This window comes from Choloepus didactylus, chromosome 1, assembly GCF_015220235.1.
Source record: "Choloepus didactylus isolate mChoDid1 chromosome 1, mChoDid1.pri, whole genome shotgun sequence".
Taxonomy (NCBI): Eukaryota; Metazoa; Chordata; class Mammalia; order Pilosa; family Megalonychidae; genus Choloepus; species Choloepus didactylus.
In genome coordinates this window covers 216,420,472-216,447,006 of record NC_051307.1, presented here as the reverse complement: position 1 = coordinate 216,447,006, position 26,535 = coordinate 216,420,472, and the positions used below count along the sequence as shown (strand labels likewise).

The following is a 26,535-nucleotide window of genomic DNA, read 5'->3' as shown; positions in this document are numbered from 1 at the left end:
GCCCTAGATGGTGTGAAAGGCCCCCTGTATTAGTCAGGGTTCTCCAGAGAAACAGAACAGACTTGATATTATATATGTGTACATATATCTATATACTTGTGTATATAGACACATATATACATACACTCACATATGTATGTATGTAAATATTAAGAGATTTACTATAGGAATTAACTCACATGGCTGTGGAATTGGCGTGTCTGAATTCCTTAGGGCTGGCTGTAAGTTGGGCATTCCAATGAAGGTTTTGATGAATTCCCCAGGAAAAGCTGGCTGGCTGAAGTAGAGATGGAAATTCTCTCTGTTGCAGTCATCACCTCTCTCACTTTAAGCCCTCTGTTTGAGTTGGGTGGTTTTATTTGGTACAAACTTTACAGTGTGAAAGCCATGAAAATGTCCTAATCAAGGCATCAACATGGAGTATACCTTCACTGAAGGAAGGCGATTGGCATCCAGTAAACCTCTGGTTAGCTTGGAAGGCAGGTGGCTGGCATTTCTGCTGATCTGGGATTGTGTTCCAGCTCCTCTCCCAGCTCCTGTGCATTCTTCAAAATGTTGCTCTCAGGGCATTTTGTCCTCACTTTAGCTTCTCCGGGGCGAACACTGGGCTAGCATCTCCATAATGTCAGCAAAAGTCTGCTCTCAGTGGCCATCTTCAAAGTGTCTCTCTCAGCTGTTTTCTCTTGGCTGTGCTGAGGTTCTTCTGTTTGTGAGCTCTTTTGTAGGAATCCAGTGATTAAATCAAGACCCACCCTGAATGGGCAGGGTCCATATCTCCTTGGAAATAATTTAATCAAACATTTCACCTATAGTTGATGGAGTCACATCTCCATGGAAATGCTCAGTCAAAGGATTCCAACCTAATCAACACAATAATGTCTGCTCCCACAAGATTGCATTAAAGAACATGGCGTTTTAGGGAACATAATACATCCAAACCAGCACAGATGGTAAAGGGAAAAAAAAATACAATCAATGCAACTAGAATCTTTAGTCAATGGTAACATTATAAGATGCTCCCATTAATTATAGCAAAAGGCAATATACCAAAGCTAAATGCATATAAGAGGAGGTTATAAGGGAATGATATGGAATTCTTGGTGGTGGTGGTATTGTCTGACCTTTTCTTTGCATTTTACTTTATCTTTATTTTTCTTCTGTCTCTTATATTTTTATTCTTTATTTTTTTCTCCTTTTCTTCTTTCTTTGCGGAAGAAATGGAGATGTCCTCAAATAGGTTGTGGAGGTGAATGCATAACTATGTGACTATACCAGGAATCATTGATTGTTTACTGAGAATGGATTGTATGGTGTGTGAATAAAACTGTTTAAAAAATAAACAGAGGGATACAAGTGCCAGAGAAAATGTGGAGAGAGGGATGTACCTACTCACTGTTGGTAGGGAAGTACAATGAAGCAGCCCATCTGGAGGGCAGTGTGGTGGTTCCACAGGAAACTAACTATGAGGTTGCCATATGGTCCTGCTACCCCATTAATGGGTATATACTTGGAAGAACTGAGAGCAGGGACGTGAATGGACATTGCATACTGGTGTTTATGGTGGCAGTATTCACAATTCACAACAGGAGGTGACCTAAGGGTACATCGACTGATTAACAGAATGCTGAACTGTGGTGTATACATTCAATGAAATATTGAGCAGTGGCAGAAGAAATGAAGTTTTGAGGTATGCAACTAGGTGAATAGACCTTGAGGACAGTATGTTGAGTGAAAGAAGCCAGAATCAAAAAAAAAAAAACAACTATTATAATGACTCACTAATATGGACTAACTATAATTTACAAAATCTGAGAAATTGAATCTGAGAGCATAGGTTGTCAGGGGAAGGCTTATGGTAAAGGTTCCTAGATTGTAAGCTCTTATAGCAGTCACATCCACTTATGAGTTGTAATGGTTATTTCTAAAGTCTGAGATGATGAGCTGTTTGTGTATAATCTGTTCAGTCCGTGGAACTTGAGGTATCTGTGTGACACCTGAGACTCAGAGCCAGAGTTCAGTTGCTATGAATGTCAGCATTAACCCATACAGCAAATGTTAAAGAAGCTGAAAAAGAGATCAGATTTTAATTAGAGATATGAACAAAATGGACTTGGTTAGGACTAAGGTAAACCAGACTAAAGGGAAAAGGATGATATTGACTGTGTTTTAAAACTTCAATTTCTATGTGAGACCAAAGGAAGAGATGCTTATTTTGTGGAAAATATTTTCTGTAACACACTGTTCTGGTTTGCTCCTGCTGCTGGGGTGCAAAATACCAGAGATGGATTGGCTTTTATAAAGGGGGTTTATTTGGTTACAAAGTTACAGTCTTAAGGCCATAAAGTGAGGAAGGTAAGAAATCAACAATTGGGTACCTTCACTGGAGGAGGGTTATTGGCGTCTGAAAAACCTCTGTTAGCTCAGAAGGCACGTGGCTGGTGTCTGGTTGCTCCTAGGTCGTATTTCAAAATGGCATTCTCCAAAATGTCAGTGTCGGCTTCCAACAGCCATTTTCAAAATATGTCTCTCAGCTGCAGCTAGCAGTGAGCTCCTTCTGTCTGAGCTTTTATAGGGCTCCAGTGAACTAATCAAGGCCCATGCTGAATGGGTGGGGCTATGCCTCCATGGAAATGATCTAATCAGAGTTATCACCTACAGTTGGGTGGGTCACATCTCCATGGAAACAACCTAATCTAAAGGTTCCAACTTAATCGACACTAATACGTATACCCCTACAAGATTGCATTAAAGAATATAGCTTTTTCTGGGGGACATAATATATACAAACCGGCACATACACTATATAACTTAACTTGTATGATCAGTTTATTTAAACACCATAATTACATGGAACCTTGAATAGGGGGTTGAGATCTGATTGGTTTGTACAGGTTAGCTTGGAGCCCCAAGGCAACCCAGAATTATTTATTCAGAGAATAAAAATGTATTTGCAAAGCCCCCCTAAGGAACTGGGGAAAAACTGGGAACATTAAACTTCCCCACAGCATATTCCTGATATTCTTGCAAGCATTAGGGACTACTATTGTAGTAGGCCAAGCCCTCAATCTCAGGGCTTGCCCTTATAGAGCTTGTTTCTGCAAAGAAAAGGCTAAGCCTATTTGTAATTGTTTCTAAGAGTAACCCCCAGAGAACTTCTTTCGTTGCTCAGATGTGGCCTCTCTCTAAACCAACACTGCAGGTAAACTCACTGCCCTCCCCCCTACGTTGGACATGACTCCCAGGTCTGTAAATCTCCCTGGCAAAGTGGGACATGATTCCCAGGGGTGAGCTGGGACTTGGCATTGTGGGACTGAGAAAACCTTCTTGACCAAAAGGGGGAATAGAAATGAAACAAAATAAAGTTTCAGTGGCAGAGAGATTTCAAATGGAGTCAAGAGGTCATTCTGGAGGTTATTCTTATGATTTTATAGATATCCCTTTTTAGTTATTAGTGTACTAGAAGAACTAGGAGAAAATACTGCAATCCAGTATCCTTGATTGTTGAAGACATTTGTATAGCTTATTACCATGTGACTAAGTGATCGTGAAAACCTTGTGGCTCACACTCCTTTTATCCAGTGTATGGACAGATGAGTAGAAAAAAAAGGGGACAAAAGGTAAATGAATAATCGGGGGAGAAGGAGTAGATGTTTTGGGTGTTCTTTAATACTTTTATTTTTATTTGTCAGAATAATGGAAATGTTCCAAAAATTGAATATGGTGATGAATGCACTGTGAACAATTGATTGTACACTTTGGGTGATTGTGTGGTATGTGACTATATCTCAATAAAATTGCATTAAAAATATGTATGTATTTAAGAAAACGTTAGAGAAGAACCCCTCTGCTGCATCTCTCTCCATGGAAGAACGGAGGTTGCTGCATGAATATACATAGGGCACCGGGAGTCTGATGCACTCAGAAATCTCCTGGCAAGATACCACCAGGAGGTGAACCCTAGTGTCTCACATACTTTAGTGACAAACTAAGTGACAGAAGCTCCAAAGCAGAGTTCCACAAATACCTTTCTTGATTATTCTTGAAAACTTGGATCCTTCTTGAACAAATCTCTTACTCACAGTATGAATTGTCAAAATTCCCATTCTCATCTCTTTCTTTCCCCCAAATTATTTCAGACCTCAGTCCAGCTGGTAATATTGGGAAAGGTTTAAGAACTAGAGGATTAACATTATGAATTTAAGCCTCCATGTCAGCTTAGCAACTTTCTCTTTGCCCTTATAATCAAATGTTGTCAGGGCAAATACGTTGCTTGCCTGAGGTCATCGAGTTTCTCAACCTCACCATTACTGGTATCTGGAGCAGGTTAATTCCTTGTTGTGAGGGTGCTGTCTTGTGTACTGTAGGGTGTTTATCAGCATCCCTGGGCCCTACTCACTAGATGCCAGTAGCATCCCCTATCTCAGTATGTCAACCAAAACTGTCTTCAGACATTGTCCAATGACTCCTAGGAGGTAAATTTGCCTCTTTACCCCTCCCCATCCCCTACCCTGTCATTTGAGAGCTACTGATCTATAAACATCACAGGATTTTGTTCAGAAAAGTCCTAATCTGTGTCACTCTCAAATCTGAACCTTTTTTTTTTTCTTATACTGGGGAAGGAAGTTTGGGAGGCTGTGATTAGGAGATTCAGTTCCTTCATCTTATAAATTATGATGGGTAACATCACTGCTTATCTTAAAGACTGTGCCCTGGATTTCTATAGCCCTACTTTTCTCGTAAGAAACTGAAGCTTACCATGAAAGTAATCACTCGGGAGGGATTTTCACAGGGAGGGATAGTTCCAAGTCCTGACTGTTCCCAGTGCTAGCCAGTGTAAATTGCCAGTAATTGTTGAATTAGAGATTAATTGTGAATGATAGAGAAGCTTATGAATTTTTCAGAATCTTCTCGTTGGGTGCATCAGCCTGACTTCCTATCAGGAGCATAAGCTCACTTCCAACTGTCTTACATCAAAGCCACAGACTGTCACCCAGGGCATTATCTTGTTCTGTGCAGGCTGGCTGCATATGTTGGCTCCAGATTTTTTTATCAGCCATTTTCCAACACAACTGCACATGTCAAGCTTTAGAGACAGAATCCGTTAAGCACTGTCTGAAACCAGCAGGGCCCTTGTGGCATCATGATTTGATATCTCTAAGGCAGGATTTCACAATAAGAAATTACAGGAGCACACGTTTTGCTGAAATATCAGCAAAATGCCTGCAGGTAGGGCCCTGCCCTGATGAAGATGGCAGAGTGAGACACTTCAGGGCTCTGTTCACCTAGAGAAGCTTTGAAATACCAGCAGAAACTGGCAGAAACATCTTTGCCAAAGCTCCAGAAAATAGATAAAGGATTGTAGTATCAAGGCAAGCCCGAAATCAAGAAAAAGATCACTTGAAAGTGTTGGGATCTGGTGGCATCCTAGCTGGCCCTTCCCCTAAACCTTCACTGTCCTGGCACAGAGCCAGCCTGTGCTCCCAGAGCAGATCCCTGGTCTTGGATCCAGAGGGAGCAGGGTAACCCTCATGCACATACTGGGAACTTGTATTTCTGGCCCAGTCTGTCTGGTGGTGGCTTGAAGGACTCACTGACCCAGGTGTGCCCTGTATATAGAAGACACTTCACTGACCTCTCCTACAGAACCCTTGGGGAGAGCAGTCAAGTTGTGATGCTTAGGGTGAGGCATTGCTGGCTGCAGGACATACAGCGGAGTGCCCAGAATGTGAGGAAACTGTATCCTATGGAAGAGAAGGCATTTGTATCTAAGAAAATGGAATTCCCAGGCCACACAATCATGCCCAAGACAAGAGGCGTGCACCAAAAGGATCAGGGAGGCTCTTAACTTTGGCCTGTAGCTAAACTCCAAACTCATTATTTACAGAAGCTCTAGAGTATGCTCTCACACAGGTCAATTTGCAAAAACTGGGAAAGGTGTTTTCTTTTTTTCCTTCTATGTTTTGTTTTGTTTCGTTTTGCTGGCTCCTGGTATTCAAAGAAAGCTCTGTCATGGCACTAGCTGGATACAGACTTAAGGAACAGATGCCTCAGAGTCTAAATTCAGTGATAATACACTAAAATATCAAAATGTCTTGGTTTCAACAGAAGATTATAAAACATACAAAGAAGCAAGAGGTGATGGCCCAGGCAAAGGAGAAGATTAAAGCATTGAAAAACACAAAGATGAAGATCAGATCTGAGACAAAGCAGATGAAGTCTTTATAAAAATGGTCCTAACTATATGCTCAAAGAGCTAAAGAAAAATATGGAGAAAAAAACGAAAGGAAATCAGGAAAACAATAGATTAATATGAAGAGAATATCAATAGAGCGATGGAAATTATGGAAAGGAACCCAACAGAGCTGAAGATCACAGTAACAGAAATTAAAAATTCCCTAGAGAGTTTCAACAGCAGATTGGAGACGGCAGAAGAAAGAATCAGTGAACTTGAAGAGAAGACAGCCCGTCTTGAGGAGCAGAAAGAGGAAAGAATAAAGAAAAATGAACAGAGTCTGAGGAACCTGTGGGGCACCATGAAGCAAACCAATATATATATTGTGGAGGTCTTGGAGAAGAAAGAGAGAAGGGCAGAGAGAATATTCAAAGAAATTATGGCTGAAAATTTCCCAACTTTAATGAAAGACATGAATATACACATCCAAGATGCTCAATAAACGTGAAACAGGATTAACTAAATAGACCTATGCCATGGCATATTATAATCAAACTGTTGAGTGGCAAAGATAAAGGGAGAATTCTGAAAGCTGCAAGAGAGAAGCAACATGTCACATACAAGGGAGCCTCAATAAGATTAAGTGCCGATTTCTTACCAGAAGCCATGGAGGCAAGAAGGCAGTTGGAAGACATATTTAAAGTGCTGGAAGCAAAAAAACTGCCATCCAAGAATTCTGTATCTGGCAAAACTGTCTTTGAAAAATGAGGGAGGAATTAAGACATGCCCAGATAAAGAAAAGCTGAGGGAGTTTGTCACCACTGTGTCAGTGCTATAAGAAATGCTAAAGGAAAATCTGCAGGTTGAAAGGACAGAACACTAGACAATTGAATGAAGCCACATGAATAAAGAACTCTGGTAAAGATAATGACATGGGTAAATATAAATGCCAGTACTATTGTATTTTTTATTTGTAACTCCACTTTTTATTCCCGCAAGATCTAAAAGGCAAATGCATAAAATGTAAAGATACATCAGTGATTTGGGACTCATAATGTGTAAATATGTAATTTGTGACAAGAACTATATAATGGTGCAGGGTTGGAAGGGTATAGGAACGTAGTTTATGAATGCTATTGAGGTTGTTAACTTGGAATCAAACAAACAAGATTATCATAGATTTAGGATATTAAATTTAAGCCCCATGGTAACCACAAAGAGATTATCAGAGACTATACAAACTCATAGAGACAGAAAGTAGAGTACAGGTTACCAAGGGTGGGGCAAGGGCAGTGGGGAGTTAATACAAAATGAATGTAAGATTTCTGTTTGGGATGATGGGAAAGTTCTACAGCCAGCAATCCCTCACCCTAAGCATCACAACTTGACTGCTCTCCCCAAGGGTGGTGGTGAGGGCACTTCAACATTGAGAATGTGATTAATCCCACTGAATGGTATGCTCAGGTAGGGCTGGGATGATTTCCACAATTAAAAAAAAAAGAAAGAGAAATTAAAGAGATAATGACAGTTAAATGCAGTACATTACTATGGATGGGATCTAAGAATGGAGGAGAAAGGCTCAAAAAGACATTATTGGGACATTTAAAAAATGGGAATATAAAATGTTTTATACAATGTTATAATAATGTAAAATTTTTTGAACTTCCTAATTGTACTTAAGGTGATTACATAAGTAAAGTATGGAAGTGTTATGTGTTCAATGAGTATGACGTGTGCAACGGTTCTCAAATGTTCACGGATGGATGGGTGGATGGATGATAGAAAGAATGACACAGCAAAGGTGGAAAAATGTTAAAATTGGCGGATTTGGGTATCTGTGGTGGTGGGAGTATGTTGGAGTTCTCTTATGGGGTTTATATTATTTTTGCAACTGTCCTGGAACTTTGAAACTATTTCAAAACAAGTCTTTTAAAAAGGAAAAAAAATCTCCTGCAGGATTTAAAAGGAGATGAAATACCATCAACAATAATAATCTCAGTACAGTCCTTTTAAATTTGTGACGCATTTTCATATCTATTTAGGTATCTCATTGTTTCCAAACCCTGTACTTTTAGATCACTCCTTCCTTTTCATCAAATAAAATGAACAGGTAACTGATCCAGTCATCTTTTAATCAATAGAGTTGATAACGATGGTTGTTATTGGTTGAATGATAAAAGCAGAGAGGATAAATTTTCAATTAAAAAAAATAACATAGACTAGATTAGAATACTGAAGATTCCCTACTACATGAAGGATAAAATATTTATGGACAACCACCCAATAAATATTTACTAAATGCCTATTTTGTGCTAGGCACTAGCTGAGCTATTAACCCCAAAATTGTTTTGGTTTCACTTTACACTTTGCTAAAATTTATTTTTCCAGTCTCTTGCCTTAGAGTACAACAAGCTTCTTACTGAAAGGTATCAGTTTGCAAATCAATTCTCAGTGACCAGAAATGTTAACATAAAAAGGGCAGGGTATTGACCTGATACATACATTTGGTAGTTGATTTTCAAAAACCAAACTCACATTGTGAACTGACTTTCCTTGTGAATGTACATTCGTTTTTAAAAGGTGTTAATTGATGTCCTGGGTTAAGGTTTTGTTCCTTTTGAGATTTTACAGTAATTCATGGGGGCAAGGGGAGATTTGCTAAGAAAAAAAAAAAATATGTCTTTTACAAATATGAAAGGGCAACATCAGCAAATGAACTGTCTAATCTTAAAACCCGTTTTACAGAGGATTAGCCTGACGTCTGAGTTGCCAGTAAAATTGGAGGAGCTGAGAAGTCATCTAGTCTTGATGGTTGTCTACCACTCAAAGCACTTCTTAGCCTGGGCACCAGGGAGCATCAGGATGAAGTTAGATTGTGAAACCCTGGGTCTCTTGATTTGAACCTCCCCAGCCAGTGGTGGGTATTAGTATTTCAGTCAATATTGTTTTTAATTATACTGATTTAAATGCTGTTAGTTTGCAAGTTTCTCTCTCCTAGGAGAATATTTCCTTCTTCCATTTCTTTCCTCCAAGCCAAGGCCGTGTTTGCCTTGCACTAAGCAAATTTCATTATGTTGCACCATGTTAACTTTAGTTAGTTTGAATTGATGCAGGGTTGTCCACACAGGCCAGGCAAAAATAGAGAATTGAGCAATTGCCACATATTCAAGATAGAGTTTATATTATAGGCATCTTAAGCAGAATCTGTAGGAGTTTTTCTATGGCACAGACAGTAAGGCTCACTGAATATTCCATGTGTTCCTTTACATTTTCTAGCTTCCTTTGCAATTAGGTTAAGACCATGTGGCTGGTGCAGTGAACAGGCTCTGAGTACCCCTGTCGCAGTGATCCTGGAAGCCATGTGGTGAGATGGCAACCACAAAACGGTGGCACGTGCCTCAGCCTGGGCTCCCAGAGGACATGTGGAACCGCCCCCATAATCCCATTGGACATATAGGATAAGCATGCTATGAAGTGTTGTGTTAAGCCACTAAGATTTCAGGGTTAATTTGTTACCATGGAAGAGATTAGCCTGCCCTGATTAATTAATTTCCCTTTCTAATTCAGATTTTCAATCCTTACTTATGTTCACAGTTCAACACAAGATTATCCTTGCTTATGACTGATATGGGATTGTTGACCCCAACCCATGGAAAATACACAATTTTCTACTTCTTTTGAATCCCCCAAATTGTGAATGTGGTGATAGGCACAGAGTAGGCCTTCATATGTTCTAGTAAATAAGTTTAAAACTGCCATGTTTATTAGAATAAATGATATCTTGGAGGCCTCTGCTCACCTGTAGCAACACTACAGTATACTGTAAGCAGCAAGCATTTAATAAATGCTGATAATGTAATTATTTAAATCACTCTTTCCTCCCCTCTGTAGGAGAATTTTTTACCTGACATTTTCGAATACTGCCTCCTCCTCTTTCCCACAGATACTTTTAAAAGAAATATTTTTTTTTTTTTAATTCTGCTTGGTTATGAATTTTTCAACAGGAGCTAACTGTTCCTTTGACAGGTCTTAATCAAGGTGAAACATACCCTTTATAAATATTTTTGGTTTTGAACAATAGTAGCACCAAGGTAGACACACCCTTTAGGGCAGAGAAAATGAGATAATGATATATGTGGGTAGACTTATGAAAAGACCCAGCTTCTACCAGGTACCTATGTAATGATCAACCTGGGACTGAAAATTAAGCATGTCTTACATTTGTGACATATCACTCAAAGGAAACAGTAGTGCATGTGACATTTCTCATGTACCCTGGAAATTATACTGCCTCTCCTCAATTTTAATTGACATGGGCAACTCTATCATTTATAGCTCTGGATATTTTCTGGTGCTTGTACTCACACATTCACAGAGGCCACAATTGTAGAAGCTGGAAAATCAAGTACACTTTGACCTAGTGAGTAACTTTTATACTGTGTCATCAATATTTGAAAGTGAAGTTCACTTCTTAAAATAGAGGGCATTTTTTGGCAAAGATAGTAGATTTTATTAGCATTTAGAGGTATTTTAAACATCATTAGATATTTTCTGGATTTCCTGTTGAATGCATTATCTTTGCCAATTATAAACTGCTTTTCTCCATGACTCTATACTACCAAGAGCTCAAAATGATTCAGAAGCACAAAAATGCCTTTTCTCTCCTATAATATTTATGATAATGTCTCCAGAGAATAAAATCACCTATGGCTTATTTTGGAATAGTGACCAATTTCCATCACTGGCTGCCTGTACAGAAATTCAGAAATCAGTAAAAGCTGAATTCAAAGATGAATTCCAATGAAAAGAATTATTTGCATTTGTGCAACATTTTACTCACTTTTAAAAAATATTCCTTCTTTTTTCATTTGTGAAACATTCCTGAGACTTTATCTTGGCTAAGTGTTATAAGAATGAGCTGGTTAAAAGCATGCACTCTGGATTCAGAGAGAACTGAGTTTGTGTCCTGCTCTACCACTTCTTTGTGACATTACTTTAATCTCTCTGAGCCTCAGTTTCCTCATCTGTAAAGTGGAGTTGATAGTAATGGTAATATCTACCTCACGGGGTCCTTGTGAGAATTAAATGATGAGTTGATTGCCAATTTCCAGATGAGAAACTGAGGCTTACAGAGTTTAACTGGTTCACACCTCTGTGGTTCACACCAGTTTAGTCAATTATTCTTTGAACATTCTGCACTTACATACTCTATTTCATTCCTTCATTTATGCATTCAATAAGTATTTAATAAGTTTAAGCCATTTGTATTCAGATTTTGGTTTAGGTCATGATTTGAGCACCTACTAAATGTCAGATACCATACTAAATGTTCTGAAAACTTAACTCATCAGAACAACCCTGACAAGCAGATACAATCATCTCTGTCTCCTGTTTAATTCTGAAAATATACCTTGCTCCCCAGTCATGTGTCAGTCACTAGAGATTTTATAGTGGGCAAATAGACAAGGCCCGAACCTCGAGGTCTTTACAGTCTTGCAGAGAAAACAGACATGGAGCAAATAATGTGAATGTGAAGGAGGTGATAAAAAGAGAAGGCTGGATTTGCTATGGGAACCTAAAGGAAGTGAGCTTGACGAGGGCCACGAAAGCTTCTAAAGAATGAACATCTAGGCTGGAACTTGGGTTAATGAGTAAGTGTTAGCCAGCAAAGATGCAGAGGAGGGGAGAGCACATACACTAGTTCAGAGCCAAGTGAGAATAATAATGTTGGAGGACCCAGAGGGAGCACGGAGTGGCTTGAGCCTGGACCCCAAGACAAAGTGTCCGGGGATGAGACTGGAATGCAGTGCAGGAGCTCGAGGTTGGGGGTAGCTCCCTAAGCTTTGATATGGATCTCCAGCTCCTATTGCCAAGGAAAATGAAATCAGTGAAGAGTTTTAGGCAGGGCAGTAACATGAGCTCATTCCCATTCCAAAAAGCTGAGGAACCTGCAGTGCTGAGCATGGTTTAGATCCTTGTTCCTCAAAGCATCACATCACCCAGGAGCATGTAGGAAGGGCGAATTCCTGGGCTCACTCCAGGCCTAGTGAATCAAAAACGCCTGTGAGTGAGGCCCAGCAATCTGTGTTTTAACAAGCTCTCTGGCGATTCTTGTGTGCACCAAAGTTTCAGAACTGTGGGATTTTGACAGAGGTTCTCAATCTTTGCTGCATATTGGAATCACTTAGAGAGTTTACAAAAAAAAAAAAAAAAAAAAAAAACTGATAACTGGTCCCTGACCCAAAATGTCTGATTTAGTTGGTCTGGGTACAGCCTAGACACTGGGCTGGTCTTCCATCTAGCCCAGGTGATTCTAAGATGTAGTGAGGATTGACAAATGCTGTATTAGAGGGACACAAGAGAGAATGCAGGGGAAGAGCCAGTGGTCCAGGATAGAGAGGATGGCGGCCTGACCTAAGGAAGTGGAAAAGCAGAATGGGCAGATCCAAGAGATATTTAGTGTAGAGCAGGATAACTGATTGGATATGGAAACAAATCAGAAAGGTTTGTAACTTGACCAAGGTCACACAGCTAGGAAGGGATAGGCCAGGCCTGATAGCCTGCATCCTCTCTTCACAGAACCAGGTGCTTCTTCTCCACCCTGGGCTTCAGCTGCTGCACACACATCCAGGGGTACAGTGCCCACTCCCTTTTTTGCATGGCATCCTTCCCTATGTCCTGAGGAAAGTGCAGGTGAACTGGACTGGATCCCACTCCAGCTGTGAGGTTCATTAAGCTGAACCATAAAAAAACACAGATGTCTGTGCCACACTGGATAAAAATCCACAGTCTCTGCCTCCATAGTCCTAAATTATAGACCTGACTTTATGACCCCTCATCATATCCGAGTATCAGGTAAGTGCTTTATGAGGAATGTCTTCTTTCATTCTCATAATGCGCCTCAGTGGTATACACTGTTGCTATGAGGATTCCCAACATTGCAGATGAGGCAGCAGCATAGAGTTCACTGTTGTCTGGTGTCACAGATCTGATAAATAATGGAGCAAGGATTGGAGTCCAGATCTGATGGTTGCCAGCCCTGGGGTCCCTGACCACTGTGTCATACAGCTGCTCTTGCTGGGAAGGGAAATCTAAGATACATGACATATAGAAACTTAGGTCCTGGTTGGGCTAGCAATGCCTATAAAAGTGGGTAGATGCAAGGCTTAAGTAATCAGTGAGGGCTTCCTGAAGAAAGTGGTTCTGAAGCCAGACCATGAATGATATGACAGATTTGGGAGACCCAAATAGCTGGGTCTGGAGTGGGGAGGAGAGGAGTAGGGAAAGTCTAGTTGAGAACTGCAGGATCATAAAGGTTTTCTATTTGGGGTATTTTTATGTATTTATTTTCTGCTTGCTCAGAGAATTACTGCATTTAGAGCCCTTGTGTTATATTTACTGCATTGCCAGAAGTGAGCAAAGACATAAAGCCAATGACTCAAATGTAGACTGTGTTCTCATTGGCCAGCAAACTATAGGAGCTAAACCCTGCATTTTGTGATCAAGGAGAAGTGCCTCCTTCATAATGGAAACTTTGACCTTCCCAAGTCTTTTCTTGGAGAGGAAGTAAGGCATGGTAAAGAAAGACACGAATGATCTTATTTTAACTGTTCCCCAAATGAGGTAATATCCACTTGGTTGATTTTTATAAAAACAGAATGGAATAGAGTGTGCACAGGACACCAAACTCCATATTTTCTCCCCAAATAACTTTGGAACTGAGCCCTAGTAAAGGCTCAGAGAGAATTCAAGGTTGTAGATTTCATCAGAGATTCATCCCCACTAGTAATAATAGATGTAATAACAAACCTGCAGTATACTGAACCCCTGTTTTATGCAAACCCTTATTATTTTAATCATTGCAGTAGTCATCTGAGGTTATTAATTTAGAGATACAGATGCTCAGAGAGATTGAGTGTCCAGGCCCTGGTCACACAGCAAGTATGTGACAAGAGTCAAATTTGATCTCAAGGTTTTCAGAATCTAAAATCCATCCTCTTTTTTCTAAGGGCTGCCACTTCTGTGCAAGGCCAGCTGTCTCTGGAGCTACTGGCAAACTACTTAACTTTTTGAAGTTTAATTTCCTATCTCAAAGAGGGGAAACTTAAACTTGTTCTGCCTACTTCAAGTGTTGTTAGGATCTGACTGTGTGAGGGAGAATGGATGCAGGCTGTAGAATAATAAGTGCTAAAAGACTGCTAAGATTTATTGGAAGTGGCTGTGTGCCAGGCACTGCTAAGTGTCATACACTTACTATCTCATTTAATCTCCCCTCAACCCATTGAGGTAGGTGTTATCATTATTATTCCCATGTTAGAGTAAGATAATTGAAAACAATGAAAAGGTAATACTCGAAGTGGTCAAGTAACTTGCCCAAGGTCACTCACCTTTAAAGCGGAAAGGGAAGGATTTGAACCTGGGCCTCGGGGATGGGGCACCTGCTGACCATGTCCTACAGCCTTGATATTAGAGGTAGAGATGGGGGAGATGAGCTGTGAGGCAAAGGAGAAAAGGAATTTGATGCAGCACTGAATCAAATCAAATGCAGAAATGTAACCCCAGTCCAAACCTAAGTAGATTCTTGAAATAGGTGCTTCAGCATCCGCAGACCCCTGGTTGGGACCTGATGTTGCCGTGGCTGTAACTTTCTGGACTGTAGTGCGCCGGAAGGCAGGCATTCGCTGGAGGAGTTTGTCTCTGAAGGATGTAAAACATGGGGCTTTGCAGAAAAGGAGGGTCGTGCCAGCTGATAGGAGTGCTTTCTGGGGAGGCAATTCCTCCGTCTCCACAGTGGCTCTTGGCAGTCTCCTCCTCAAACATGGATCCTTGGGAACCAAGGGACCAGACTGGAAAGTGGAGAGGAAACAAGGGGAACAGGTTGAGCTAAAACCCAGGTCAACCAAGGTGACTTGCACCACAGGTTCTTCTAGATACGTCTGCCTCAGGCCACCAAATCCCAGAATTAAGAATGCCGCATCAGAAGCATGTCTGGTGAAAAGCCAGCAAAGTTCCGTCTTTACCTGCATCAGAGAATGGCACTTTCTGAGACATAGATATTAAATAGCAAAATGTAGCCAAATGGAAATCAGTATGCTTGGAATTTGGTCCTAGCTATCCCACTGATTACTGTGTGACAGTGGGCAGGTCACTTTCTTTTCTTGATCCAGAGCTAATTGGCTCAGTCCTGTACTCAATCTGCAGTCATTTTATTCATCTACAGATATTTACTCAGAGCCCACTATGTATTTGGCACTGTGCTAGATGCCAGGGATACAGCAATGGGTGAAATCACACCAAGCCCTGCCCTCAGGGGGCCTATGGTCTAGTAGGGGAGGTAGATAAAAATAAAACTATCACATGAGTTCATGTAAAATCACAGTTTTGATAAGTGCTAATAAAAGAGAGTGCATAGTGCCAGGAGAGCATGTGATAGGAGAAACTCCCCTAGTCTGGAGGAGTCAGGGAAGGGTTTTCTGCAAAGCTGGAGGCTGAGGGATCCAGGAGACAAGGCAAGAATGCTCCACGCATGAGGAGCAGTGTGTGCAAAAATCGGTGGCAGGAGAAAGCAAGCCATTCCCAAGGACCTCAGACTTGGGAGCACACGGAGGGGCAATGTGGTGTGCGATGAGGCTGCAGAGCTCAGCAGGGGCTGCACCTCCAGCCTGAGATTATTAGATAGTTTCTGACACTCCTCCCAGCTGTAGTTCTGGATCATTTTAGTGTTAGTCCTCAGGCTAATTTTGGTCCATTTTCCAGAAAGCAGAGCAATTGTTCAAATAATGCTCCAAGTTATCTACCTGTTTCTGCTTAAATTTTCTGCATATTTGAATCAGAGAAGTCTTCCCTTTACTTGACCAAAGGCTGTCTCATGGCAGTAACCATGATGACTTTGGAAGAGTCCACAGTTGCCCTTGCTTCCATATCATCCTACAGGGTGAGCACCAGAGGATTTGGGCATCCCTGGAGAAAGACCTGCTACCTGGAGAGTGACTCCCGGGTACACTCTCGAGGCCAGTCCTCCAGGGGCTCTGAGGATAATGAGGCAGCGCCAGGCCCAGGCCCCATGATGGATTTCTCCATCACCCTAGAGGTCAGACAGGGCTTTCCCAGGTGGGTTCCTGTTTTCAGACACATAAACTCATTTGCTTAGTATGGTTGCTTCCTCCCGTCACCCCCCCAAAAATGCAATCCATGAACATGGAAAAAAAGCGAAGCACACAGAAGAATTGCCTAGGTTAGCATTTCCCAAAATGTGTTCTGAGATGTTCAAATGCACTCTACACATGGTCAGATAATTTTGGGAAATGTGGGGACTCATGAACTTTCCTTGGTGCAGGAATTCTCAGTGACTTTAACTTGCTCTAATGCCTTGTGCAACTCCAGGAAAGATATAGAAAGAGCAGAATTTCCCACTTACCTTACCGCAGAACTCTTTCTCACAGAGATCTTGCAGGATTATTATTCCCTAGAATATAATGCTGACAAATGCTAGTTAGAGCTTTTCAGAAAATCCTGGAATATATTAACTTAGGGTTTGTCATTGCTCAGATGAAAAGACTATGGAGAAGTCATGACTTTGGCCCAAGATCCCACAGCTAAGGGCAAATCAAGGACCAGAACACAGGCTCCTGGCAGCCATTCCAGGACTCCTACCGTCTGTGTCTTTCATAAATTACAAAGGGCAGAGAGGGAAGTAAGGATATGGGGAGTACCAGAAACTATTTACCGAGGACCTACTATATGCCTGCAACATGATAGGTGCTGTGCATACTTATCATGGCATCTAATCCTTAGAACAGTACACTGGGGTCAGCATCTTACCCCTGTTCTATACATGAGGAAACAGGCTTAGAAAGGTTAAGTCGTTTGTTCATTCCCTTTTAGAAAGGAAAGTGCAAAGCCAAGATTTGGACCCAAGTTTACCTGACTTTGTCTCATTTCTTCCTCATAATAGCCTTACAAGATAAAAATTACCCCCACTTTGCAGATGAGGAAACTGAGGCTCAGAGAGGTTAAGAGACTTGGCAAGGTGAAGACTAGAGAGTGGGGTGGCTGAGTACAAATTTCCTCTGCCTTTCCAGGCTCGTGTCCTTTGTGTCACACCACATTCCAGCAGGGGCAAACTGCCATACAGCGACGCTGGTCTGGGTTCTTGACTCTGCATTGTCTGAAGGGGCACAGCCCATTGACCGGAAGGAGTGGGAGAACTGATGATGGCTTAGGCTCTACATTTCTCCCCTTCCACAGTGCTGAGCTGAGCTTTCTGCTTCTGTCACTTGAAATGTCCAAGGAAATATTCCCCTTTGTTTGACTGACAAGTCGAAACAACCACACTGCCTCTGCTTGACCTCCACTAAAATGAGGATTATTTGTCTAATTAGGTAAAAAGCCTTCAGACACATGTATATTTTTGAACTCTAATGAGCTGTTGAAGCAAAAAGTTTACCCTCAGTCAGTTCTCCAGCCGCTCTTGCCTTTCTTGAGTGGAAAAGACCAAGATGGTAAACAGAACCTTGTTTCCATGGAAGCTCACTCTCTGGCTTTCCCTTTCCAGCACTTGAAAAGTAATTACTTGAGTTCTCTTTATACTTTTGGATTTCATACAGTGGGGGTGTCAAGCTCCTCAGTTGAAGATGGCCTTCTCTTTCATGCCAGGCTATTTTAGGAATATAGGTTGCAGTTTCCTTGTCATCCTCCATTCTGATCATTAGCTGTCAAGAGGCAGTGTTCACCTTCGGGTCACTCCTGCTAATTAAAGTCTAACAACAGGGAAAGGACTTGCCCCAGGGAAAGTAGGAGCTGCTAGAAGCCCCCAGAGAAAGTAAGAGAAGCTGAGAAAGTGGGAGCTGCTGATCGTATGTCAAGAGATAGGAGCCCCCAGTCACCATCCCCTCCGCTGCCTGGGCTGTCAGACCATGTCTGCACATCCATGCTGGGGAGGGACACTGTCCTATCTGGGGCTTCTTGTCTGGACTTTTAATGCCCAGAAATGCAGCCAACATGGGCTACTCCAACAGCACAAATAACAGCAACCACCATTTCCTGAGGGTTTGACACATGCCAAGCTCTGTACTGAGCATTTTATATCCATTATCTCAGTTAATTCTCAAGACAACTTTAGGTAGGCTTATTATCCTGATTATTCAGATGAAGAGGTCTGTAGCACAGAGAGGTTAAGTAACTTGCCCAAGGTCACACAGCTAAGTGGAAAAGCCAGGATAAAGGCATGCCCATTACTATCATTTCTTAGGGAGAGACCTGGCATTGCTACAGCTTCTCCAGGAGATATCAGTCAGTAAGGCCAGGTGCTAGATGGTTGTGACATTTTCCTGTCCTCCAACAGTGGTTCTGTGTCAAATTGACCCATGTCTACAAGGAACAAAGTGAGGGTGCAAGTTGGCTAATTGGCAGAACCAATTAGAAAACAAAACAAAAAGGCACTTAACATGGAAGCCAACATAAAGCAGGGCAAAAGTGCTCCAGTTTGAGGCAGGACTGACTTGGTTTCAAATAGTCTGTGCCACTTTGCCAGATCTGGGACTTGGGGCACATTCCTGAACTCAGTTTAGGAGAGTCCATTTCCTCAACTGTAAAATGGGGATAATAGGGGTACCTACCTCACAAAGTTGTTTTATATATGGAATTTCTCTAACTTCTCTGTGAAATGTTTTCTGTAGGATAATTGTGTAAAAGACAAAGTTAAATGCAGTTAAACAGGCTTATTTGTCTTAGAAGTTCTTGGAGTCTTGATTATGCTAATATGCATTGAGAATTTTCAAGAGGCGGCAGCATTTTCTGACCCCAGAACCCTGTTTCTTGGGGAAACACCCATTCACGTCTATTTCTTGGGACCCTTTAGAAAAGGCTGTAATAAAGGTTAGCGGGTACTTGTGCTTGAAACACGCATCAATAAATGCTAACTCCCTTCCCTTTGTACACTAATTGTTCAGATAACCATACCTGTTCTTGAAAGCTCCAAGAGATAGGGGCTAGTTCTGTCTTGTTCCTTTTTGCATCCCAGTGTCTTGACATATAGAACACAGCCCATAAACATTTTCTGAATGAATGAATAAATAAATGAATTAATGAATTAATGATTGAAGTTGACTGTAGACTTTACCTCCTAGTCTCCATTGCCAACATGCCCTGTTGTTTCTGGTTGCATTCTATCACTCCAGTGGGAGAACTTCGATACTTCTGTGAGACTTACTAATGGGGATGGTCTAGGTAGGATGTGTTTTTCCCTCTTCAATTTTGACCTGTGTGGGCACCATATCTTCTGATAGAGTTCCCATATCTTCTATCAGTTCTTCTGACAGAGCCCCCAACCAAGTTATTTTGCTGCTTCTCAGTGAAGTAGTCAGATGTTTGATTTGCATATGTATTTGAACAAACGTCTCTGAGTATTCCCAATGGGTTTGCACCTGGATCTCAAGAAATCTTGGGCTTCCAGGGGAATAGAAGAATAGCTGCTCGTTGGAGTTTAAAAACAACACTGAGGAGACCGTGTTTCCCCTGTGGGCCTACCAGCCAGTGGTGCTCAGGATGGACCACTGATTAGCAGTGTGATTGCTTTTGAGGTGTTCTCTTTACACTTCAAAACAGATTTTCCAAGTGGTGTTGTGTGAGCACTATATGAAAAATAAACATCTTAAATTTAAGCTAAAAGAAAGTTGAGTTAGACATGGTTTAACAGATTTCCTATGGTAGCACTGCTTAGAGACTTTGTATATTTCAGCACTGCAGTTCCCAAGGTTATCTGACACTGGTCCCCTTTCTTCTGGAGCATCTAGTATGACTGTTGTTCAGCAAAGCACCCTTGGGAAATGTTGCCTTAGAATAGATGGCCAAATATTGCAATCCATTCTTCATAATCTAGGAAGTAGTCCTGCTCTCCAAAATTGTTGAAAGAGTAGATAAACCAGTGGTGACTCCTGAAATGGACAGGGTGATAAAATATGCAGCATAAAACCAGATGTGTTTTTATGTTTTGTAAAACATAAACCAAAGTAGACTAATCATGATGCTTCAGAAGTATGACCATGAATTCTCTAATATTATTGTTTACAGCTGTATTAAGGTTCTCTAGGGAAACAGAACCAACAAGAGATATCTGTAAATATAAGATTGTATAAAAGTGTCTCATGCAACTGTGGGGGTGCATGAGTCCAAATTCCATAGGGTAGGCAGCGAACTGGTAACTCCAATGAAGGTGTTAGATGAACAACTCAGGAGACCCTGGCTAGCTGAAGAAGAAGGGAATGTTCTCTGTCTTTCTCCCCTTAAGTCTTCAACTGATTGGAATAAATCCAGCTGACTGAATTCTCCCTTTGCGGAAGACACGCCCTTCATTGATGTGATCAGTCACAGGTGCAGTCAACTGACTGATGATTTAATAAACAGACTTCTGGTTATTAACCAGCCACAAATATCCTCACGGCAATGGTTAGGCCAGTGATTGCTTGACCAGACACCTGGGTACCATTACCTGGCCAAGTTGACACATGAACCTAACCATCACAACATTGTATTAGGAACAATTTATTTTGTATACCATTTCATAGCATAGGTGAGATACGTTTTTTTTTAAGCAAGAAGCTGAGTTTAGTGGCATGTTCAAATATCTGAACCAAAAATGGTATTTAGGAGAAAGGGACTTAGAAAACTCACCTATTTCTTAGAGCTACATTTTTGTTATGAGTTAATATGTAATAAAAAGAGGGATAAAGCCCATATTTGAATTCTATAGTTTCCTACTTATTAAACTTTTCTGTGAACAAAATAAATCATAAATTACTGAAAAAGCAGACTCAATTATAGTTTGAAGGATAATGCTAGTCTTGCTTGGAAAAGAGAGCTTCAATTCATAGAGCCTGGGTAGGAAAACTACAGCCTACCACTTGTAAAGCTTTTTTGGGACACAGCCACACTCATTCATTTACATATTGCTTATAACTATTTTCACACTACAGTGGAAGAGTTAAGTTGTTCCAACAGAGATGTTATGGCCCACAAGGCCTAAGACATTTATTATGTGGCCTTTTACAGAAAGCATTTGCCAATCCCTATTTATAGATTCATAGAAAGTTAGATATGAAAGGGATGGAGATTACATAATCAAGCGCTTCATTCTGAAGATGGGAAAACTGAAACCAGAGAATTTAGGGAATCGTCCAGGGATTTATGCTTGGGTGTTCTGACGATTGTTTCTCAATAGCTCTAACATCAGGGAGGACAAGGATAGATTTCAGCTTAGGTACTCATGCCAGGTGAGTGATAGTGGTTATCTTGAGTGATGGCTGAGAAGATTAATGAGAAGGAATACAATGACTGGTTAATAATGTCTTCCACAATCCAGGGATGGGAGAAAAGTAGGCTCTGTGCCATGTATGCACTATGGATATACACTGCATCTGCTTCATACCTTTCTAATAATTATATTGCCATCTCCTTCCTTGTATGCCTGCCATGCAAGCACTTTCTCCATAGGGTCAAAACAGAGGCATTGCGTTGGGCCCTTATTAGAACACTGCTGCCTAGTAGTTCAGAGGAGATTGCTGATTTTTGTACAAGTTCATTGAAATGTCTTTCTTTTTAATTTATTTATTTTAAATTTCTTTTAGAGAAGTTGTATGTTTACAGAAAAATCATGCATAAAATACAGAGTCCCCAAATACCACCCTGTTTTTAACACCTTGCATTAGTGTGGTACATTTGTTAAAATACACAAAAGAACATTTTTCTAATTGTCCTATTTACTATAGTCCATTGTTTACAGGAGGGGTTACTTTTTGTGTTGTACGGTCCTATGTATATTTTTAAAATTTTTATTCTAGAAGTATATACAACCTAAAATTTCCCCTTTTAATCACATTCAAATATATAATTCAGTACTGTTAATTACATTCACAGTGTTGTGCTACCATCATCACCATCTGTTACCAAAACACTACAATCAACCCAAATAGAGATTCTGTACATTTTAAGCATTAACTCCCCATTCCTGACCCCATCTTGGCCCCTGTTAACATATATGCCAGTTTCTGACTTTTTGAATTTGCTTATTCTATTTATTTCGTATCAGTGAGATCATAAACATTTTCCCTTTTGTGTCTGGCTTATTTCACTCAACATGGCATCTGCAAGGTTCATCCATATAGTTGCATGTTTCAGAACATCATTCCTTTTTCAGCTGAATAATATTCCATTTTATGTATATGCCTTTTATTTATCCATTCATTGGTCGATGGATACTTGGGTTACTTCCATCTTTTGCCAATTGTGACTAATACCACTATGAACATCAGTATGCAAATATCTGTTTGAGTGCTTGCTTTCAATTGTTATGGGTATATACCAAGTAGAGGGATTACTGGATCATATGGTAATTCCATACTTAGCTTTCTGAGGAAGTGCCAAACTGTCTTCCACAGCAGCTGCACCATTTTACATTCCCGCCAAATATGAATGAGTGTTCCTGTATTTCCACATCCTCTCCAACACTTGCAATTTTCCATTTTTTTAATAGTAGCCATTCTACTGAGTGTGAAATGGTATCTCATTGGGTATGGATTTGCATATCCCTAATAGATCAATATTTTTTAATTCATTGAGACTTGTTCTGTGACTTAACATATGGTTTATCCTGGAGAATGATCCGTGTGCACTAGAGAAGAATGTGTATTCTGCTGCCGTTGGGTGAGGTGTTCTATATATGTCTGTTAGGCCTACTTGGTATAGAGGCTCATTCAAGTATTCTATTTCCTTATTGATCTTTTGCCTAGATGTTCTATCCATTATTAAAGTGGTGTATTAGAGTCTCCTGCTATTAATGTAGAACTGTCTATTTCTCCCTCCAGATCTGTCAATATTTACTTCATATATTTTGCCGCTCAGCTGTAAGGTTCATATATATTTATAATTGTTATATTTTCTTGTTGAATTGATGCCTTTATCAGTATATAATGCCCTTCTTTGTCCCCTGTAACAGTTTTTGGTTTAAAGTCTATTTTATCTGATATTAACTCTCTCTTGGTTACTACTTGCATGGTATACTTTTTTCTATCCTTTCACTTTCAACCTGCTTATGTCTTTGACTTTAAGGTGAATCTCTTGTAAACAGCATGTAGTTAGGTCATGCATTTGTATCCATCCTGCCAATCTCTGCCTTTTGACTGGAGAGTTTAAACCGTTTACACATTTAACATCCATAATAATTATGCAGGACTTTATGTCATTTTGGTATTTAGTCTTTGCAAGTCTTATAACTTTTTGACTCTCAGTTCTTCCATTAATGCCTACTTTCATGTTTATTTGATTTTTTGTACTGTTCCATCTTGATTCTCTTCTCATTTCTTTCTGGATATATTTTTCATAAATTTTCTTTTTGTCTACATCTGAAATATATAACATGTAGTCAACATCCTAAATATATAACAATCATTTTTTATTTGATACCAACTTAACTTCTAGAGCGTATACATACAATGTTCCTATACCCATCCATCCTGCCACCTTTTTTTGTACTTACTACCAAATGTATCTCTGTACATTGTATGTCCAAGACCATAGATTTATCATTTTTATGCATTTGCATTTTAGCACCTGTCAGAAGTAAGTAGTGAAGTTACATACCAAAAAAACTACAATGCAGTAGTACTGGCATTTATAATTACACAAATGGTTACCTTTACCTTTACTGGAGGTCTTATTTCCTTATGCCACTTTGATCCACTATCCAGTGTCCTTCCCTTTCAGTCTGAAGAACTCCCTTTAGCATTGCTTGCAGGGCACATCCGGTGGTAATGAACTCTTTCAGCATTTATTCATATAGGAATGTCTTAATCTTGGTTATTTTTTCTCTCAGCACTTTAAGTATTTCAATCCACTATCTCCTTGACCCCATGGTTTCTGATGAGAAGGCAGAACTTAATCTAATTGTATACAATGCATTGCTTTTCTCTTGCAGCTTTCAGAAGTCTCTCTTTCTCCTTTGCATTCATCAATGTGATCAATATGTGTTTGGGCATATTATTCTTCAAGTTTATCCTTATTCTTCTACTTTATTGTGTTTGGTATTCTCTGAGATTCTTAGATGTGCATATATATATATATATATATATATATATATTTTTTTTTTTTTTTTTTTTTTTTTTTGCTAAGTTTAGGAACTTTTCTGACATTATTTCTTCGAATATTCCTTCTGCCCGTTCCTCTCTTTCTTCTTCTTCTTGGACTCCCATAATGCATATATTGGTCCGCTTGATGGTGTCCCACAGGTCTCTCAAACTATTTTCACTTTTAATAGTTCTGTTTTCTTCTCCTCAGCCTGACTCATTTCAATTGTCTTGTCTTCAAGTTCACTGATTCATTTTTCTGCCAACTCCAATCTGCCGTTGAAACCCTCCTGGGAATTTTTAATTTTAATTATTGTGGTCTTCAACTCCAGTAGTTCTGTTTGGTTCCTTTTTAAAATGTCTCTCTCTTTACTGACACTCGCATATTGTTCATTCATTGTTTTCCTGATATCCTTTAGTTCTTTTTCTGTATTTTCCTTCATCTCCTTGAGCACAATGAAGATCATTTTTTTGCAGTCTTTGTCCAGTATGTCCACGGTCTGTTCTTCTTTGTTGATGTTTTCTGGATTTTCACCTTCTTCCTTTTGATGGGTCATCATTTCCTGTGTTTTTGTCTTGTAATCTTGTTTGAACACTGTACATTCTAATATTTTACAATGATAACTCTGGGATTTAGTCCCTGAGCTGTCTGTTTCTTGAGATTGTATCCAGCTAGGGATATGACAGGGATTTTCTTGTGTGTGAGAAGCTAACAACCAAATAAACCAATGCAGAAGAACTGTCTTTCACAGTCTTTGAAAACTGGTTTTGCATTGGTTGGTGCTCTCCTTCAGGGTTCAGCCTCCCTGTTAAGAAGGTCAGCCCAAGGCAGATGCCAAGTGCCAGGTCCTACCTGTCTTTTTGGGGTTTGTGTTTTGTCTTGGGTTTGTGCTTGCTAGTGGCCTTAGGAGTTCCCCTGTTTATGGGAATTTGAGTGCCCCCTCTATTCCCTGGGAGACAGAGCTTTTCCCTCTCCTGGGTGCTCCAACACAGGACTTAAAGCTGGTAAGCCTTTGCCCCAGGCCACCTGACTCAATTGTTTCTTACCCTGCTTTCCCTGTCGCAAGCTTCATTTTCTTGGAGGATAAATTCTGGGAGAAGAAAGCAGGAGAGCAGTTTTCCAGGCCAGTCTTTCTGAGCAGAACAAGGGAGTGCCAGCTGGCTCCACACTGCCCTGGGGAGGGGACTGACGGACAGGCCAGCAAGGGTGCCAGGAGCTTCTCCTATGGCTCTTTGAAGATGTATTTACTTTGTTCAGCACTTGCCTTGTAAATGCAGCCCTTTAACTGTTTTCCATAGTTTCAAGGAAGGTACTGTCTTTAAATCTCCTGTCCTGCTTTTGTCCAGGGCAGGTTTGAAAAATGGCCATCTCAGAGCTGGGCCCCTCAGCGATCTGACATAGCTAATCAAAAGTAGTCATCACTCTTGAAGATGATAGTATAACAGTATAGATTACAAGGGGTGACAGTGTGATTGTGAAAACCCTGTGGATCACACTCCCTTTATCCAGTGTATGGATGGATGAGTAGAAAAATGAGGACAAAAACTAAATGAAAAATAGGGTGGGATGGGGGGAGTGATTTGGGTATTCTTTTTATGTTTTTATTTTTTATTCTTATTCTGATTCTTTCTGGTATAAGGAAAATGTCCAAAAACAGATTGGGGTGATGAATGCATAACTATATGATCGTACTGTGAACAGTTGATTGTACACCATGGATGATTGTATGGTATGTGAATATATCCCAATAAAACTGAATTTAAAAAAAAAAAATAGTTATCAGCTGTTGGACAAGACCTCCCCCCCACCTGGACCTTGGGGACTTGGGTCTTTATATCCCACCCTGAAACCAGCAAGCTGCACCAGGGCTGGAGTTGAGTACCTCACTGCTGTAATGCCGAGGGATGGGTGATAGAAGCTGCTGCCTGGAGTGCAGTTCACTAGTATTTCCTGTGATTTACCATATTCCTCCTCCCACTCTTTCTTGGATGCTGCATGATGTTCTACTAGACTCGGGAGTTTCAAAATAGATGATTCAGATAGTTCCTGCCTGTTTAATAGATGTTCTGGTGGAGGTGCTAATCTACCGTTGTTGTTGCTCAAATGACTTTCTTTGCCTACTACACCACACTGTGCCTAGAAGAATTTTATTTGGGATTTCATTTGAGATTGTTTTACAACATCTTAACTTTTAGGGAAGGTAGAAGTGAAATATGTCTATGGAGACAGGAGGTATAAAACGGAAG

General features: G+C 40.4%; 1 protein-coding gene across 14 annotated transcripts in view; it reads left to right on the top strand.

Annotated features, from left to right (window-relative positions):
• CADPS (calcium dependent secretion activator) overlaps nucleotides 1–26,535 on the top strand; it is a 495,698-nt gene that overhangs the window by 199,053 nt on the left and 270,110 nt on the right. The window lies entirely within an intron of this gene.